This window comes from Lissotriton helveticus, chromosome 7, assembly GCF_964261635.1.
Source record: "Lissotriton helveticus chromosome 7, aLisHel1.1, whole genome shotgun sequence".
Lineage (NCBI taxonomy): Eukaryota > Metazoa > Chordata > Amphibia > Caudata > Salamandridae > Lissotriton > Lissotriton helveticus.
In genome coordinates this window covers 994332590-994352950 of record NC_136068.1, presented here as the reverse complement: position 1 = coordinate 994352950, position 20361 = coordinate 994332590, and positions in this window count along the sequence as shown.

Genomic DNA, 20361 nt, shown 5'->3' with positions numbered 1-20361 from the left:
CTCACTACATTGAACCACTCAGACCAACGAGACAAGCACATTGGTCATGCTGTTATGCAGTCACCAACACAGCACCTCTGGTGTGGCTCCAGCTGTAGCTCTTGATTACTAGTCTATTACATTCAGTCAGGGATTCCAGTCCTACATGATGCATGATACTGGTCCATGTAGCTCCTGCTCTGAAAATAGGCCTCCAAACTCTTTAGCCCACAGGAGGAATGCCCAGTGGCAATAACCACCTGCCCAGCCCTGCTGTGTATCAGTTTCCAGGCACAGCCTGTGCTGCACTCCCCTATTACCAATAATACTGGCAGCACCAGCCCTGAGTATGGACAGGAATGGACTGGGAATACAACTCAGCTCTTGAAAGTTGTTTTCTACCAACCCCAGCTGCAGTCAATGGGCAGGAATAGCATGAAGCCCACTGACTGAGGATGTGCACTAAATGCATTTTTGGAGGAAGTGGGTTCCTATGGTGCACATTACAGTGCAATTTTCCAATTACTGTTCAAAAAGCTATTTATTTTAACCAACACTTCTGAAGGCCTATTCGTTAAATATTTAAATAATGTCACGGTGTACTATCAAGCTATTGGTATGGCAGTGTTGACTTCTTCCCCTAAATGGCTAGTGAACTTGTAAAGTGGCATGCATAAACAGGTGGCCCGAAGTGCATTGAACTGAAGGAGTGCACAAGAGAAGTGGGTGCAATCTTCTCCTGGTCGTTCTGTAGATTCTCACCCTGGCAATTATATTTTTTAAAATGTAGAATAGATAAAGCTTGAATGACAGTGAACCCTGCAGCGAAATCAGCACCTAATCTATTTATCCCCAATAGTTAATATATCTGGTGAAAGTCGTCCACCATTGGTGTGTGCACACTGTTAATACACCAACTGTCGCAGTGCCTATCCAATACATGATAATAACAGCTTAAAAACCAAACACATAGGTGCACCACTCACTGCAAAAAACGGACATTTAACAAAACAAATTAGAATAGATGTTGTTTTTCTAACGCAATGTTCTATGGAATAAGCTAGAAAAAATAGACAGTACCGAACAGGTGTCCATGAAATATTCTACAACTTTCCGGTTGTCTTCAGCACACTTAAGTTTGATCCTTTCCCAGAGTATTGAAATAAACCCCAACAACCTGGCAAAAAAAGTGAACGCAACAATACGTTTTCATTCGAATTTGCCTGAAATTAACTGAAACGCAATACATGTTAAAGCCCATTTGTGTAATATGCGTGTGTAATTTGACATTCAAAATGTGCATGCAATTTGCTATCAGTTTTTAGGTTTCGGCCTGGCCGTAGCACTGCGTAAGCAGTGCTCCGCCCAGGGCGAAATCTTATGTCCTACATATGGGGCTTTGGTCCCGCCTCTGTCTTCCATTGGCTAGCTCCATAAATGGAGGCTAGCCATTGGAAGACATCAGTGTCAATCACTTTCTCCAGGTCAGAACGCGAATCGTGGGCGTTTCTGACTCTTTTTTTAAGTCCCGCCCCTTGATGCCGTGTGTCCCGGGCCGTGCTGTGATTGGCTGCCAGGCCAGGACACCCCCGTGACGTCATTCCCCGGGCCGCGCTGTGATTGGCTGCCAGCCCTGGACACCCCTGTGACGTCATTCCCCGGGCCGCGCTGTGAGTGGCTGCCGGCCCGGGACCTGACAGTGGCTGCCAGCTGGTAATTGCAGGATTTTGACAGGTTAGTATTGGTTTTCTGGGGGTGTAGAAAGCACCGGGTATAGAGGTATAGAGGGTACCGTAGCGAATCAGAGCATCCCCGAGAGGGAAGCAGGAGGCGGGAGGTGGGAGGCGTGGTGCAAGATATGGCTGGCAAAAGAGTAAGGGCTCAGACTCGGGCTGGAGTTAGGGGCGAATAGCGAAGAAGCCGTACTCACAGTTGCTCCCGGCCGCCCCCAGCCTCTCCAGTCTCAGGTCCAGTTTCCTAAATCGCTGTTCAAGGCACCCAGAGTTCTCATTTACTAGCCGTCGTGTTCCGCTTGGTACGGCACTTCTGTGACAGCGACTATGAATTGATGAGGCTGTCCGTGGCCCTTTTTCACCCTCCCACCAGCCAGAGCACCTTCACATCCGAACGCTCCTCCCGCCCGTTGTCCGTGGCCTTCTCCCTCCCGCCCGCCCACTGTCCGTGGCTTTCTCCCTCCCGCCCACCCACTGTCCGTGGCCCTCTCCCTCCCGCCCGCACACTGTCCGTGGCCCTCTCCCTCCTGCCCGCACACTGTCCGTGGCCCTCTCCCTCCCGCCCGCACACTGTCCGTGGCCCTCTCCCTCCTGCCCACTGTCCGTGGCCCTCTCCCTCCCGCCCGCCCACTGTCCGTGGCCCTCTCCCTCCCGCCCGCCCACTGTCCGTGGCCCTTTTTCACCCTCCCACCCGCGCTATCCCAACCCCAGCCAGAGCACCTTCACATCAAACGCTGCCTTATCTGGGTTTAAAATGCGGCAGGACAGCGGCCGGCGGCCTTTGTCACGGAAATCAATGTTTATATTGGGATAATTCATTTAAATAAAATTGGACTGCATGTAGGATCATTATTTCAAGAGTGGAATTAATAAAGCATTGTTTTTTATAAACTGTTATGTCGTCTAGCATATTTTTGAATAGAAATAAAAAATGAGTGTGGTTGTCAAAAGGCTCACTGTGCAGCGGAGTCAGAACTCTCCAGTGCCATTTGTGTATGCAATTCTTTGACCAGATGTATTTTAATTTATTATGAAAAGGACTCTATATATTTTGAAAATCATATTTTTGTAGTGAATGTGCCACTGATAGCGTGTATAGGCACGGAGTGCCAGGGAGTCCTCAGCCCCACATTTCAAGAAATTGCTTCTAACCTTAATAGCCTAATGTTCTCTTCCAAAAGTAGTTTTCTAATCCCCAAAGCTACCTGAAAGCAGAACGCTGCCAAGACAACAGTAAGAGATGATAGCGGAGCTTATCACATGCCTTACGGCCTCCTTGGAAGGTATTAAATGCAGAGAATCCACACACTTGTGTGGTCCTGAGTCAGTTGCCTTTTTTCTCCTCATGCCACGTGGTACCAATGCTTGCATTATATCCCTGGGAGATTCCGAAGAGATTTTCCTGGAAACTGCCTACTGTCAGAGCATGTCTTCCTGAGGTTTGGGTTTCTTATGTTTAGATTTTGCAGAAAGTTCAGAATTTTTTTTACTAAAGCTCCTTGAAGCGCTTTCTTCCCAGTGGGTGAATACCACGCAGCTCCTTCAAGCCGGTGCTGCAGAAATAGCCCAGGCCACTGAGGCTCCTCGAAGATCGTGCACAGGCCGTTCAGCTCGTTCACGCCTATGCTGACCCAGGGCACAGACAGTACAGTGCCTTGAAGCCAGACAGAGAACACAGGCAGCTGCTACTCATTGAATCCATTACTGCTTAGAAATCAAATCACATGCCGCCGCCGGGCAGCACAGGTCGCTGAAGCCCCCTGAAGCCCTTGCGACCAGGAGAGCACAAACCACTACAGCTCATTGAAGCCCTTGCTGTCTAAAGTGCTTTACCGCCTAGAAATCGCCCGCCCCGGCCGGACAGCGCAGGCCATGCAGCTCCTTGAAGTCTACCAGGAGAGCACACACGATAACAGCTCCTTGTAGCCCTGCCTGCCTAGATAATTTTTGGTCTGAACCCCCTTCTAGCCCTTATGCCAGAAACAGCACAGGCCTCTGTGACACTTTAAAGCTGCGCTGCAAAGGAAGCAAAGGCGGCCCAAAGCGTACATGATGCTGCAGCTCCTTGAAGCCAGAATGCCTAGAGAACATAGCGCTGCTGGACAACGAGTAGCTTAGAGCACACAGGCCATCTGCTGTCTTTGAAGGCCCAGCGGCCTAGTGAGCACCGGCTGCAGCAGCTCCTTGATCCCTGTACTGCTCATTGACACCCGTTGCCGCCTTCTAAACTCAGGCCCCGTAGCTCATTGAACCCCCTGCTGCCTAGAGCGCTTCAGGCCGCCGCATCTCATTGAATCTGCTGCCACACAATGAAGGTAGGCCGCTCCAGCTCTTCCCGAGGCCCTGTGAATAAATGCAGGCCGCGGCAGCACTTTGTAGCAGACACTGCCTGCCTACAGAACACAAGGCGCTTGCTGCAGCGCCTTGAAGTCCCCGCTGGCCAAATAGAACTTCTGTAGCTCTTCCGCTCTCGGATGGCTCAACAGCACAGACGGCTAAGACCGGTCCATCCCGCGGTGACCCGGAGCAAAAGCGCTATGCTTTAGCACCTTGAAGCCTGTTGCTCGTGGTGCTCCTCCCACTGTGTATCTGGATTCTGGGACCAGCCTTCAGTTTTTGGCTCGGGAACAGCCCGAACCTGCACCGCCTGCCACCCCGCAGCCTCGCACGGCTATAATTATGCCGGTAATTACAGGGGCGACTTAAACCTTCACTTCTGTTCTTTCATATGATAGGTCTGAGAGCGGAAACTTATCTGGGGGGGGGCTCGCAGTGTGTGGGAGGGCTCTGTGTGGGGGGGCTCGCAGTGTGTGGGGGGCTCTGTGTGGGTGTGTGGGGGAGAGGCTCTGTGTGGGTGTGTGGGGGGGGCTCTGTGTGGGTGTGTGGGAGGGGCTCGCAGTGTGTGGGGGGTTCTGTGTGGGTGTGTGGGGGGGCTCGCAGTGTGTGGGGGGCTCTGTGTGGGTGTGTGGGGTGGATCTGTGGGGGGGCTCTGTGTGGATGTGTGTGTTGGGGGGGCTCTGTGTGTGTGGGGGGGCTCTCTGTGGGTGTGTGTGTGTGGCATTTGCGAGAGATTAAGCTATTGGCATTGTAAATGACAATGCCATTTATTTATCTGTTTTCAAAACCAACACATAAATAAAAATGTTGTCATTTACAATGCCAATAGCTCTAACTTTTGCAAAGGTGAAACCGTTGCATTGTGAATGCTTGTTTAAGATTGTTATGGCATCTTTCTCCACCTCTACGTTCCACTTGAGGATGGGAAATCAAAGGTAATGTAGCTCTCATAATCCATGTCACTTAGTAAATAGTGGAGCTATCACCTAGGTTTGACTGGTCTCTCATTCTCTAAAACTACAGCTACCCCTCAGGTTACAGATCCCTAGCAGGTTCAGACACCAGGCAGAAGATGTCAGACTTTACTTTATCTCTCACGAGCCTATATATCACATGCACATATCAGGGATGCTCGTCACAATACAGTGGTAGTCACTAAATGTGTGAGATGTCAATCTTATGTCAGATTTTTCATCAGAAGCCACGAGTGGCCACCATATGCCATGCATATAATAGTATCTTCAATTCTATGCCAATATTATGCCATGGAAGAGTCCGTAAAAGTGGTCTAAAATATCAAGGAAGGACAACTTATTCCGGTGCCTCCAAAGCAGGTTAAATCCTGATGCCCGGCACCTAGATAGGTGCAACCTGCAACATATTGCTCCATCATTATTCAGTTAGCTTCATTGTGACTGGCCAATGTGCATCAAGTAGTGTGCTGTCATCCACGTTGATATATTTGAGCAAGGAGCTTGCATCAATAGTCTTTCTTCATTTTTGCACTTGGGTTGAGGTCGATCATTGTAGTGCATTCATATCAGACTCATTGTATGCACAAATATACATGCCTGGTAGATAGGAGCGGTGCTTCATCACAGCTATTTTCATAATGCTTCTGCTTCCATGGAAACTGTCAACCTAGCAGCCTCTGGCGAATCTCGAAAGACCAGCCCACCATTGTCTATGAGAGTATGTAATCACTAGTCAGCGAATCGAATCAACACCACAAGGACATTATCCTGAAAATACCAGAAGAGTTTGGGCCCACAATATGGGTGCCAGTTACTTTTGGCATGACTTCCCAGCATAGGGTTAAAACAAAAGAAGGACCTATTGGCATCCATCATTTCTTCTTGGCGTTGATATAACCCTAACCTGCGGTAATTCCGACGTGGGAGGGGTAGGTGACTAGACGCCTTCTGCCAGCGATAATCAGGTTCCGTAACCTATTTCTGGCCCCACTAGGTCAGCGCGTGAGAGCTGTCCGACCCTGGGATCACGGCTCTTGGGAGGGACTGGACGAAGGATTGTCCCTACGACACACTCCAGGTCGTATACTTGATTCCTCTGATTACTGAGGGATCTGTTAGCAATTATATGAGCTTCTTTTTGGTCCTGATGAATTGCCTGAGTGGCAAGAAACATGTTGACCACACGTTCACTAAGGGTTGAATGAGGCACGATTACTTTATTTATCCCGCCTCAATACCCCTTATCGTTCCTTTTAATAAAGCAGTGAGCCATACTATTAAATTCTTTTCCCCATGGACTCCACTGACTTTTTTTAGACCACACTCACGCTCACTATTGCACTTTTTTAGGCCCCTCACACTCACACACCCTTTGGCTAAGGAATAAAAGAACCCCGCCAAAGTGCAGCATCCGGTGCTGCCCGACAGGCATTGCACCGCCAGTCTGTCGCAGGGGCAGGATACCGATGATGACGCTGGACGATCGCCGGGTGGGATGACAATAGTCGTCCAACCGGTGACCTGTGTGAGGCATCCCCAAATTCCGTAAAGGGTTCACAACATTCACTTTTTTCTGTTGAACTCAATATGAGAGAGAGGTTCACATTAGTCATTTAGTTGACTTTGTCCGGGGAACTCTGTAAATTCTTTGTTGTTGGTACTTTCTGGGACACATACATTGGACCCCGTTAAAAATTGTCCTATTTTTATGATTCCCCCTTGTTGATACAGTTGATATAACCCTGCATTGTCATCAAGCCTAACAAGTTTTCCTCAAGACATGTTCCTATGTCTTTCCTGCAAACTAATGGCTGTCTAGTAGGTGTTCTGGTTACAAGCAGAGGGAAAAGTAAGACCAGCACACTCAAGTTGTGATTGACCGCATGAATAAGGTATTTACCAATATTAATTCTATTTTTAGGTCTCGGCTAAGCGCACGGAAGCGCGTTCTCGCCGAGAACCTTTTGTCGCCATGTCTGCTTTCCAGGAGACAATCCTGGCCGCGCGCATCGCCTTGGAGGCGATTTCAAACTGTCACGCGCACAAGTACGAGCGCTCAATTGACACACACACACGATCGCCCATGCACGCACGCACCCACACATACAGAGAACCCACCCCCGCCGTCGCATACACACATACGCGCACACACACACACACACACACACAAGTGCACCGAGCCCCCCCCCCCGCCCTTTTGCACTTACCGGCTCAATCTCGGGGGACTCCGCTCTCAGCACGCGGCAGGGGCAGGCACCGGGCATGTGCCTCGTGCCCCCTCCGCAGCGTTCACGCTGCAGCTCTTCAACACTTGCGCAACATCCTACTGGCGGCCCCGGGGCTCTCCACCGCTCACAGGAGCCCCGGGCCGCGAGACGCATTTTTCCGCCTGCCTCCTCTTAAGGTCCGGACGAGGCCCGCCCCCGTCACAGGCGAGATCTTGCCTGACTTCTGGTGCAGGCGCAGCGGGATTCCGGGGGCAGTAAGAGTTATTTTTTTGTTTAATGTGCTCAAGAAGCTTTTTTTGATATTGCACTAAATTCTTCAGCTGGATGTTGACGTTCGTCTAGAGTACAGGCACTAATTTAGCACTGTTTTCTGTACTATAGTTTTTTTTAGTTATATGGTCCTTCCAAGCCTATACTTGCTGCTCCATAGTGCTTTTAGTTGCAAGTTTTACTGAGTACTGGTACAGCTAACTCATACCTATTGCTACTATTACCAAATAAAATGTGACCGCTCTCTTTACCATCCTTATAAGGGTGGAAGGCTGAGAACCTTGCAACGGTTCGAACTTGTGAGCTTCAGGTCACTGCATACAGAGGCGAGCTGTAGTATTCAAACTGGCCTAACCTCAGCAAGAATGACAACATTGCACATGTTGGAGCCCGTCTGCCCAGGCCATAGCACATCGCAGGAACTTCACATGGTATGATGAGCATGCAGGGAGTACGTTTTATTTTAAAATAGTCAACATGAGTGGGTAGTGAAGTGACTATGGAAGCAGTTGGGCAGAGTCTGACAGCGTTTCAAGCAAGAAGCGAGGTACGGTCAGCTGGCAGCACGGAGCAGAGTGACCTGGCAGCAAGGTGGCTAAGTTTGGGAACCCAGCACAGGTCGGTGGTTTGTTATAATGCTCCCGGGTAGTCCCCCCGCACCCCTCGTAGTCGTGCTCGCCGTACTCCCTGCCCTATCGCTGCCTCCAGCCCCGTTCCCCCCCCCCTCGAGTGTTTGCAGAGGGAGCGGGTGACAATCTGCCTCTGCTGCGGGGGTAGTAGAGTCCCATATGAGCCTTGCAGGATTGCTGGATTGGGGGCCATTTGAGGCTAGTGATAGCGAGAAGGCAGGCATTAGGTTGCGGTCCTCTTGACGGTGGTGAAGAAGTGGCCGGAATCAGCAAGTGCGGTTTGCGCCACATCGAGGGACCAGCGCGCCCATATGCGTGTATTTGCTACTATGCATAGGCTCTCTCACAGTTAACTAGCTAAAAATAAAGGCCACCTATAATTTGGAGCCATGTTTAGGTGAGATACAACCGTCCCTAGTCAGGAAACCCTATGTACAGTTTAGGCACGGTTCTCTCCCTCTGCGTGCATTTTTTATTTTTATTTTGTTGCTGTGCATGTTTAGCCGTACTGACATCTTTTTGTCTAACACAGCCTACTTTGCAGGGCTGGCATAACGGTGCATAGATGCTTGTAGAAGCTACAGGCCGCCCGCTTGTCGCACTCTATCCAGTCTCAGCTCTGTCTTTGTGTTTGTACTTGGATTACTTTCCTGTGTCTGTCCGGGTATTTTTCCGTCTTGTTATAGCTCACATAACCAATAGCAAAGCATATCCAGTGCATAGAAGGGTTTATTTTGAATGGATTTTTTGTGGGGTGATTACATGTGGAGGGTGTCGATGGGACCCAGGATCTGCACCGGGCTGTCTATAAGATAAAGGATTCACCCTCCCAGAATAAAAAATAACTAGAATAGACCCTTTCAAACCCCTCAGAACACTTTTTTTGGGCCTACAATTTATTAACTTTTGTTGCCATTAGTGTTGCAATATTAAGCAATGCCAAAAGCTCAAACTTAATTACTGCAAGACCTATTGCATTGCAAATGCTTGTTCTACTAAGTATTGGCTTGGCCAGTACCTGCTGCTGTCCTCCTGCTGCTATTTTCCTTTGTTCCTTCATGCTTGAACCTACGTTCGTCATACCTGATATAGAGTGTCGACTGAACTAGGACCTTGCTGGGGTCACACCTTGCTCCTCCCCATCAGCTGCACCTGCGATCTTTCATCTCTCTCTCTGTGCCAGAATAGCCAGCTCTGGTGCTTGTCACTCGGGGCAAGTACAGATTCCAGACTGTTTAAATATGACGTATTACCCAACTATCTATACTAATATCATTAGAATTGTCCCAGATCCTGATATAAACTCTACATAATCTGGAGAAAAAAATATTACAATGATGCGGTTGAGAGGAAATAAGCTTTCTGCTCTACATCAGAATTTCATAGATATGTCCTTTGTTGAATATATTATGTAAATTATATTACTGGCCTATTTCTGCTTCGGGTGTCTTAAAACGTGCAGCCAGAACGAAAAGACTGGTATGGAGAACGCGCATTCCCGACTATGCAGGTTATTAATGGGGAGAGCGAACAACCGAGGCACTCAGTCACTGTCTGTCAGAACCCTGTGATATGAAAGAAACGAGCATGATTCAGAAGCAGGTCTCCCAATTGCGAAGTTCTCACTTTGCACTTCAATGGGTGCTCTGCATTGTGAATCTCTTGTCAGGATTTTTCATGTCCAGTGGAATTTTGAAAGCTGATTGGAAGACAGCGGACATTACGCAAGGTGACTGGTTAATTCGCAACTCTTATTGGCCAGTCAGAATTCGCCTGAGGTCCGGCCTTTGACTTGCATTACATAAATGGGCGTGGAAGATTAGGAGTTGTCATTTATAATTAACCATCGGAACATCTATTGACACTCGGATGATGACGTATTTGAGGATGGCCAGGCCCCAGTCAGACATTCACAGCAAGAGCAAAGCTTCAAAAAATCACTATGGACAGACTTCCCAAAGGATTTACCCCCTTTAGATATCGCAGCTAGGCTATAAATAAACCCTGCCAGGGAATGTCACAATAGAACGCAACAATGCCTACTTCAGAGGCAAAGCCAGCAGATAGGTAAGCAGGACTCTTCAAGGGTGTGTTATCCATCCTTCGTTGTACCAAGTGATGCGCAGATGGTGCAACCAGCAGCTCGCGCTGAATGTGAGAGGTGCTTAATACCCCTGTGCACCGAGGGCACAGGAGAGCACGGAGCTGTCTGCTAGTGTGAAGCGCTACACAGATGGCGGCGCTTCCGTACTCTGTAACCTTGGGAGAGCTGCTTCCTCCTTTAGCTTCAGAGTGCAGTGTCTCTTTCTCTCACAGCAAGGTGCTGTGTGCGCACACCTCATGTGATCTTGTGCGAACCACATTCGCTGCTTCCATGTCAAGTGTGCTCCGATTCTGGGTATATAGACTGAGGCGAGTGCGTCATCACTCAGAAGAACAAGTCTGAAATGAGAGATGCCGAGGGCCCAGGGCTAGCTTCAGAGGGTTCGTGCTCCCAGAGGGAATGGTAACATTCTTGCTTTGTTTGTTCCTTGGGTAGGATCAGTAGATTGCAGGGCAGTCAATATATTCGAAATTGTAGCACTCCTTCTTTTACAGTAAAATTCAAGGGGGCAGATTTACGAGTTCTGGCTCATCTCTGCAAATCAGCAGGGATGCGCCAGAACAGATGCGACACGCAATTTCCTCCCTGCGCCACCACGAATGCGTCGCATTTACAAAGCGGCACACTGTGGCACAAGGATAGGGCGATGCGTGTTGCATCCTGTGGTGTAAGGGCGGCGCATTGCTGGAGTCGTGTCGCAAGTGTGACGTGGCTCCAGCAAGGCTCAGGTGCGCCCTATGCCTAACATGCAGCGTCACTCCTTATGCCTGCTTCAAGCAGGTGCAGGGTTTTGACGCAGCATGGATGTAAAAGTGACTCAGTGAAATCTTGTAGATTTCACTGCGTCACATTTACGAGGGGTTCCTGCGACGGAACGCCCACATGAAACCTAACGCGGGTTTCATGTGGCGTAGAGCTTTACAACTTGACGCATCTCCCTAGATGCGTCACGTTGTAAATAAGGCGCAAGGTGGTGCATGGTTTACACCGCTGCTGTGTCTCAGAAGTGATGCAACAGCGGCGTAAATGTGGCACATGGGGCTTGTAAACCTGCCCCTAGATGTTTCCTTGACTCTCTGGGTTCACATGAACACTACCTAGTGTTCACTATTAACCGGATTACCTGGTACTTGGTGTTTCGTTAGGTTCACATAAACATTAGCTAGGTCACACTATTAACAGGAGCACAACAGCATCCCTTTGCTTAAGAAGCCTGGCCTCGATTTGGAAGTCCTGGCCAATTATAGGCCTATTTCTCTCCTCCCTGCGCTCACGAAGATTCTGGAGAAGCATGTGCATATTGTGCTCTCCAATTTTTTGGAGTCAAATAATGTCCTGCACTCTACTCAATCTGGCTTCCGCCTCAATTTAAGCACCGAGACGGCGCTGTTGGAGGTGTCTGAAGCCATTAAAGAGGCACTGGACTCGGGAGGTAAAGCCATGCTTGTCATGCTGGATTTGTCGGCGGCCTTTGACACCGTCCCCCACGAGGGTCTCCTCGCCAGACTTTATGACATCGGTCTGAGGGGGACGGTGTACAACTGGTTTGGGTCATTTCTGGCTGGCCGCCGACAAACAGTCTGGGCCTCATCCAGCTTGGCCGTGATGCCGCCATTGGGAGTCGGAGTTCCGCAGGGTTCTGTGTTGAGCCCGACTCTTTTTAACATCTTTATGACCCCTTTGGCGCCATTGTCTGAGTCCTTTGGGGCCCAGATCGTATCCTATGCCGATGATACCCAGCTCCTCTTTTCGTGTAGGAAAGGAGAAGATTTTGATGGAGAGAGTATCCGTGATTGCCTTGGGGCTGTTTTTAAATGGTTCCAGCTGAACAGCCTCAAGTGCAACTCAGATAAATCTGAGGTACTCTTCTTCGGCTGGCCTTCCGACCCGGATTGGCAGTCATGGTGGCCTGAAGATATGTTCCCTCCGTCTTGTTCCTCCCAGTTTGTTAAGAACTTGGGGGTCAAGATAGATAAGGGTCTGACGTTAAGATCTCAGATCCTTGGTCTGACGGGAACATGCTTCGGCCTCCTCAAGATGCTCCGGAAATTTTTGCCTTTACTTTCAGAGGTATTTACAACAAGGGGTGGTGAGGGACAGAGTCTCTGAATTAAGCAGAATACTCTCACCCAGTCAAGAGATCAGGGCTAGATCCAACACCGTTTTTTAGCTCATTGCACCATCCCAGTTTCAGAACCTGGCTGTATGCAAATTAGTCTGTTCCTGTCCCAGTGCATGATGGGAACAGGGCAAACCAAACTACAAAAGCCAATTCTTACACTGGGAAGGAAACAAGCTTCCGGGGACCGGTTTCTGGCATTACAGCCGTCTTCGGCCCGGCTTGCTTGAATCCTGATGGTGCAATGAGCAAGGGACTCATGTCTGAGTATACCCTTCCACGCTTAGGGTGGACAAAATTATTTACAACAAGGGGTGGTGAGGGACAGAGTCTCTGAATTAAGCAGAATACTCTCACCCAGTCAAGAGATCAGGGCTAGATCCAACACCGTTTTTTAGCTCATTGCACCATCCCAGTTTCAGAACCTGGCTGTATGCAAATTAGTCTGTTCCTGTCCCAGTGCATGATGGGTACAGGGCAAACCAAACTACAAAAGCCAATTCTTACACTGGGAAGGAAACAAGCTTCCGGGGACCGGTTTCTGGCATTACAGCCGTCTTCGGCCCGGCTTGCTTGAATCCTGATGGTGCAATGAGCAAGGGACTCATGTCTGAGTATACCCTTCCATGCTTAGGGTGGACAAAATTATTTACAACAAGGGGTGGTGAGGGACAGAGTCTCTGAATTAAGCAGAATACTCTCACCCAGTCAAGAGATCAGGGCTAGATCCAACACCGTTTTTTAGCTCATTGCACCATCCCAGTTTCAGAACCTGGCTGTATGCAAATTAGTCTGTTCCTGTCCCAGTGCATGATGGGAACAGGGCAAACCAAACTACAAAAGCCAATTATTACACTGGGAAGGAAACAAGCTTCCGGGGACCGGTTTCTGGCATTACAGCCGTCTTCGGCCCGGCTTGCTTGAATCCTGATGGTGCAATGAGCAAGGGACTCATGTCTGAGTATACCCTTCCACGCTTAGGGTGGACAAAATTATTTACAACAAGGGGTGGTGAGGGACAGAGTCTCTGAATTAAGCAGAATACTCTCACCCAGTCAAGAGATCAGGGCTAGATCCAACACCGTTTTTTAGCTCATTGCACCATCCCAGTTTCAGAACCTGGCTGTATGCAAATTAGTCTGTTCCTGTCCCAGTGCATGATGGGAACAGGGCAAACCAAACTACAAAAGCCAATTCTTACACTGGGAAGGAACTCTTGACTGGGTGAGAGTATTCTGCTTAATTCAGAGACTCTGTCCATCACCACCCCTTGTTGTAAATATTTTTGTCCACCCTAAGCGTGGAAGGGTATACTCAGATGTGAGTCCCTTGCTCATTGCACCATCAGGATTCAAGCAAGCCGGGCCGAAGACGGCTGAAATGCCAGAAACCGGTCCCCGGAAGCTTGTTTCCTTCCCAGTGTAAGAATTGGCTTTTGTAGTCTGGTCTGCCCTGTTCCCATGATGCACTGGGCCAGGGACAGACTAATTTGCATACAGCCAGGTTCTGAAACTGGGATGGTGCAATGAGCTAAAAAACGGTGTTGGATCTAGCCCTGATCTCTTGACTGGGTGAGAGTATTCTGCTTAATTCAGAGACTCTGTCCATCACCACCCCTTGTTGTAAATATTTTTGTCCACCCTAAGCGTGGAAGGGTATACTCAGATGTGAGTCCCTTGCTCATTGCACCATCAGGATTCAAGCAAGCCGGGCCGAAGACGGCTGAAATGCCAGAAACCCGTCCCCGGAAGCTTGTTTCCTTCCCAGTGTAAGAATTGGCTTTTGTAGTCTGGTCTGCCCTGTTCCCATGATGCACTGGGCCAGGGACAGACTAATTTGCATACAGCCAGGTTCTGAAACTGGGATGGTGCAATGAGCTAAAAAACGGTGTTGGATCTAGCCCTGATCTCTTGACTGGGTGAGAGTATTCTGCTTAATTCAGAGACTCTGTCCATCACCACCCCTTGTTGTAAATATTTTTGTCCACCCTAAGCGTGGAAGGGTATACTCAGATGTGAGTCCCTTGCTCATTGCACCATCAGGATTCAAGCAAGCCGGGCCGAAGACGGCTGAAATGCCAGAAACCGGTCCCCGGAAGCTTGTTTCCTTCCCAGTGTAAGAATTGGCTTTTGTAGTCTGGTCTGCCCTGTTCCCATGATGCACTGGGCCAGGGACAGACTAATTTGCATACAGCCAGGTTCTGAAACTGGGATGGTGCAATGAGCTAAAAAACGGTGTTGGATCTAGCCCTGATCTCTTGACTGGGTGAGAGTATTCTGCTTAATTCAGAGACTCTGTCCATCACCACCCCTTGTTGTAAATATTTACTTTCAGAGGAGCACAGGAAGACGACAGTGCAGGCCCTGATTGGTTCAAGACTGGACTATTCCAACGTCCTCTATCTGGGCCTGCCGGAATATCTTTTGCAGCGGCTGCAGGTCGTTCAGAACTCGGCTGCTAGGGCGATCTATGGCCTAAGCAGGCGAGTCAGTGCTGTTAGCCTTTTGCAGTCGCTCCATTGGCTGCCTATCCGGAAGCGGATAGTTTTTAAGGCCTTGACCTTGGCCCATAAGGCTCTTCATGCTGCGGGAGCACAGTATCTCCAAAGGAGACTCGCCTTTTACCACCCGGCCCGATCTCTAAGATCTGAATCTCTATTTCTTGCGGTGGTCCCGCGAGTGAAAAGGGCTCGTATTGGAGGGCGCTCCTTTGGGCTGTTAGCACCACAGCTTTGGAACACTTTGCCTTTGGCTCTTCGTGGTGCCACTAATTTGTTTTCCTTCAGGAAGGGCCTTAAAACCTGGCTTTTTGCCCTCTAGGCTACTTTACTCAGTTTTACTAGTCTGTAATTTGTGTTCTTGTTGGTTGTGTTGTGTTTACCTTGATTCAAGTTTTCAATAAAGCGCCGGGACACTCTTTCTGAGTAGCCGTGCGCTATAAAAGACAATATATAACATAACATAACCTAACATAACTGTGTGCTTGGCATTTCTTTGACCCTTTGGATTCACATGATTATTACATAATGTTCGCTATTAACCGGGGCACCGGGTACTTGGTGTTTTCTTGACTCTCTGGGTTCCAGTGGATATTACCTATTGTTCACTATTTACCGGGGCACCGGGTACTTGGTGTTTTCTTGACTCTCTGGGTTCCAGTGGATATTACCTATTGTTCACTATTTACAAGGGCAACGGGTACTTGGTGTTTTCTTGACTCTCTGCGTTCACGTCGATATTACATAGTGTCGCTATTAACTGAGGCACCAGGTACGTGGGGTTTCCTTGACTCTGTGGGTTCACATGGACATTACCTGTTGTTTTCCATCAGCCGGGGTACCGGGTACTTGCCACTTTCTTGACTCTCTGGGTTCATGTGAGAGTATCCAGTGTTTCCTAATAAACGGGTCACCGGGTATTTAGTGTTCCTTGACTCTCTGAGTTCACATAGATATTACATAGTGTTTGCTATGAACTGAGGCACCGGTTGCTTGGCATTTCCTTGAATGTCTGGGTTCACATGGACATTACCTGGTGCTCGCCATCAGTCGGGGTACTGGGTACTTAGCGTTTTCTTGACTCTCTGGGTTCACGTGACAGTACCCAGTGTTTCCTATTAAAAGGGGCACCGAGTACTGGGAGTTTCCATGACTCTTTGAGTACACATGGTGTAGGGTGAGTCTGGGTGGAATTCAACAAAATTATAACATTTCCATTAAATATTTTTATATCCAGTCAGAGGTACACAACTCTTCAGAATATCTTAAAATGATACAAACATATTTACAGTGAAATTGAGTATCCAATAGCAGAATGTAATAAAAACAGCCTACTTAACAAAATGGTAATGTTATGTAATACGATGTAGTTTTAAAACCAGTGCATCTGGATATGCACAGTTACTAAAGGATCACGAATATTAGCCTAATCCTGAAAGTAAAAAAACACAATGCAACAACAATGCAGTTACAGAAATGTTCGTAAGGTTAAGCAGTGTTAGCAAACATGTTTTTGACCACAATCATTAATTGACTGCGGTGATCTCACTGGAAAATGGAGATTTACAACCCTCCTGCCTACATTGGGTTTCTTTGTTAGTAGTCAGTAACAAGTACTGATCTCAGCCACCGAAAACAATGTATTAACAAAGAGAATTCAACAGCAATCGATATACTGTGTGCCCAATACCAGACACGGAAAGGGGATTGTGCCTTAGAGCTCACGATGCGTGTTTACTAGATCCAGATAATGAGAGCCCATCCTGAGCTTATATTCAGGTGTGTAGGTCAACTGAATGGGGGCTGCATTGCTATCTGGTGGGTGACACTGTCTGACAATCAATCAATCAATCAATCAATCATATAATTTGTAAAGCGCACTACTCACCCATGAGGGTCTCAAGGCGCTGGGGTGGGGAATGCTGCTACGGCTCGAAAAGCCAGGTCTTGAGTAGTATGCTGAAGGTCAGCAGGTCTTGGGTCTGCCGTAGGTGGATGGGGAGGGTGTTCCAGGTCTTGGCGGCGAGGTGGGAGAACGATCTGCCACCTGAGGTCGCTCTTCGTAAGCGGGGGACTGTAGCAAGGGCGAGGTCGGTGGAGCGGAGCTGGCGGGTGGGGGTTTAGAAGCTGAGTCGTCTGTTGAGGTACGATGGTCCGGTGTTGCGGAGTGCCTTGTGTGCGTGGGTGGGGAGCTTGACGGTTATCCTCTTGTTGACCGGGAGCCAGTGCAGGTCTCTCAGGTGGGGTGTGATGTGGCTGCGGTGAGGGATGTCGAGGATCAGGCGTGCAGAGGCGTTCTGGATGCGTTGGAGCCGTCTCAGGAGTTTGGCCGAGGCTCCTGCGTAGAGGGCGTTTCCATAGTCCAACCTGCTGCTGACAAGGGCCTGGGTGACTGTTCTTCTCGTTTCAGTGGGGATCCACTTGTAGATCCTACGGAGCATGCGGAGGGTGTTGAAGCAGGAGGAGGAGACGGCGTTGACCTGTTTAGTCATGGAGAGGGTGAAGTCGAGGATGACCCCTAGGTTGCGTGCGTGGTCGGTGGGTGTTGGAGCGGTTCCCAGGAGTCGTCCCAGGCCGAAGGGTTAGATCCGAGGATGAGGACCTCCGTCTTGTCCGAGTTCAGCTTCAGTCGTCTGTTCCTCATCCATTTAGCAACGGCCTTCATTCCTTCGTGAAGGTTGGTTTTGGCGGTGTGGGGTCCTTGGTGAGGGAGAGTATCAGCTGGGTGTCATCGGCATAGGAGAGGATGTTGAGGTCGTGTCGACGGGCGACGTGGGCGAGCGGTGCCATGTAGATGTTAAACAGGGTTGGGCTGAGGAATGAGCACTGGGGGATGCCGCAGATGATCTCGGTGGCTTCGGAGCAGAAGGGAGGAAGGCGGACGCTCTGTGTTCTGCCGGAGAGGAAGGAGGTGGTCCAGTCCAGGGTGTTCTCTTGGATCCCAGCGTTGTCGAGGCTTGTTCGTAGTGTGTGGTGAAAGACCGTGTCGAAGGCAGCTGACAGGTCGAGGAGGATGAGGGCCGCCGTTTCTCCGTTGTCCAGCAGGGACTTGATGTCATCGGTGGCGGCGATGAGGGCAGTCTTGGTGCTGTGGTTGCTGCGGAATCCGGACTGGGAACGGTCCAGGATGTTGTTCTCATCCAGGGAGCGGGTCAGTTGTTCGTTGACGGTCTTCTCGATGACCTTTGCCGTGAACGGGAGCAGGGAGATGGGCGGGAAGTTCTTGAGGTCCTTGGCGTCCGCCTTGGGTTTCTTGAGTAAGGCGTTGATCTCGGCGTGCTTCCAGCTCTCCGGGAAGGTTGCTGTCTCGAAGGAGATGTTGATGACTTTTCGGAGATGGGGTGCGATGGATGTGCTTGCTTTGTTGAAGATGTGGTGTGGGCATGGATCTGACGGAGATCCGGAGTGGATGGTGTTCATTATCTTGATGGTGTCATTGTCGTTGATGTTGGTCCAGTAGAGCAGGCAGTTGGTGCAGATGGTGGTCGTGGGGGTGGAGGTCTCAGTGGTTGTCGGGGCGGTCGTGGCATTGAAACTGTCTGGGATGTCTGTGATCTTGCCGTTGAAGAAGGTGGCCAGTGAGTCGCACAGATCTTGCGAGGGTGGGACGTTGTTGGTGTTGGAGCTGGGGTTGGAGAGTTCCTTCACGATGTTGAAGAGCTCTTTGCTGTTGTGTGCGTTGTTGTCTAGGCGGTCTTTGAAGGAGGCCCTTTTGGCGGATCTGATGAGGTGATGGTGTCTGCGGGTGGCATTCTTGTGGGCGGCGTGGCTGTCCGGTGTTCGTTCACGGAGCCAGATCTTCTCCAGCTTTCAGCAGGTTTGCTTAGAGGCCCGGAGGTCTTCAGTGAACCAGCTGGCTTTCTTGTTGGTATGATTATTGGAGGGTTTCTTGATCGGGGTGAGGGTGTTGATGCAGTCGTCGATCCACTGTCTGAGGTTGCGGGTGGCGTTATCGGGGTCGGTATGGTCGGCGGGTGGGCTCTAGGCGAGGGTGGTGGTTAGCTGGTCTTTGGTGACTTTGCTCCTGCAGCGGTGAGGCATCTGTTGGGTGCGGTGGTGCGTGGTCAGTCCAGTGGAGTTCAGTGGTATGGTTGAAGGAGACATGGGGGCTTGCGGAGAAGATGGGGTCAAGCGTGTGACCGGCGGAGTGGGTGGGTGTTGTGACAAGTTGTCTGAGTCCGAGGTTGGCTAGGTTGTCGATCAGGGTGGTGGATTTGGTGTCGTCATTGGTCCCCGAGGAGGATGTAGTCCATGGAGGCGAGGGCGTGTGTGCTGACGAAGTCGGCAATGGAGTCGCTGAACTGTGGTCGGGGGCCGGGCGGTCTGTAGATGAGGGTTCCTCTGAGGGTGGTGTTGGGGTCGGTGTGGATCTGGAAGTGCAGGTGTTCGGCGGTGCTGAGGGTGTCGTCGGTGTTGGTTGACACTCTGAGAGTGTTCCTGTGGACGATGGCGATTCCTCCACCCGCTCTGTTGGTGCGGTCCTTGTGGGTGATCTTGTAGCCTTCCGGGACGGCTATGGCAATGTCGGGTGCTAAGGTGGGGTTCAGCCAGGTTCTGGCACTGTAGCGGTGTCGGGCATCGTGGCGTTCGTGGTGTCAAGAGGTCCTGGCGCTGGTCACGGTCCAGGCACGGACGGGCACAGACAGGCTTGCCTTAGGGGCGCCAGCGGCGCGCCCGCTGAGCGCTGCTTCCATATGAGGGGATGTGGGAGGGAGGAGCAGCTGGGAGGTGGGAGCGGGGCGGCGAATGGGATTGCAGGTGGGCGGGGCTGCAGGGATGCAGAGGCGGGAAAAACGGGCGGGGGCCGCGGGGGAACTGGGCACAGGAAGGAAAAACACGTTTAAGCAAGAAAAAAAATACAGGCACAGAGGAATAAAAACAAGTCTGGGCAAGAAAGCAAGTTAGGCACAGGGGAATAAAAACAAGTCTGGGCAAGAAAGCAAGTTAGGCACAGGGGAAAAATACAAGATTAGGCAAAAACAATGCAGGCAGAGCCGTGCAGCGTGGGGAGCGACCTGCCTGCGAGCACATGGAAATACATGCAAACACAACGACATAAAGGGTAAAGGAGTTGTCTGAGACCACAAACTGCTGCTTGATTGGGCTAGCAGGCAAGCTAACCAAGTTCTAACCACAATAAACAACAGCAGGGGCACTTGCAGAAAGACAATAATAAAAGGTGGTTTCTAGTGAGGGAGTGGTGAAGGCTTCAAAGATCCGTGACAGCATCTTTGTGCTCCCTGGGCTGGATAGGGCTTCCATGCAGGCACAGCCAGCAGCAGGATACGGCAGCAGAGCTTAGGTAGGAGCCTTCAGGTTAGTTCCTAGCTAGGAATAAACGAGCCGAACTCGGCTTGGCCTTGAAGCACCAATAGCAGGGTTCACGCAAGGTCAGGTGCAAAAAGAAATGAAAGTGCTTCAGGGACTCTTCACCATATAAGTTCGTACTTGGACAGTTGCGGCTAAGACCCAATGCAAGTCAGAATCAGTG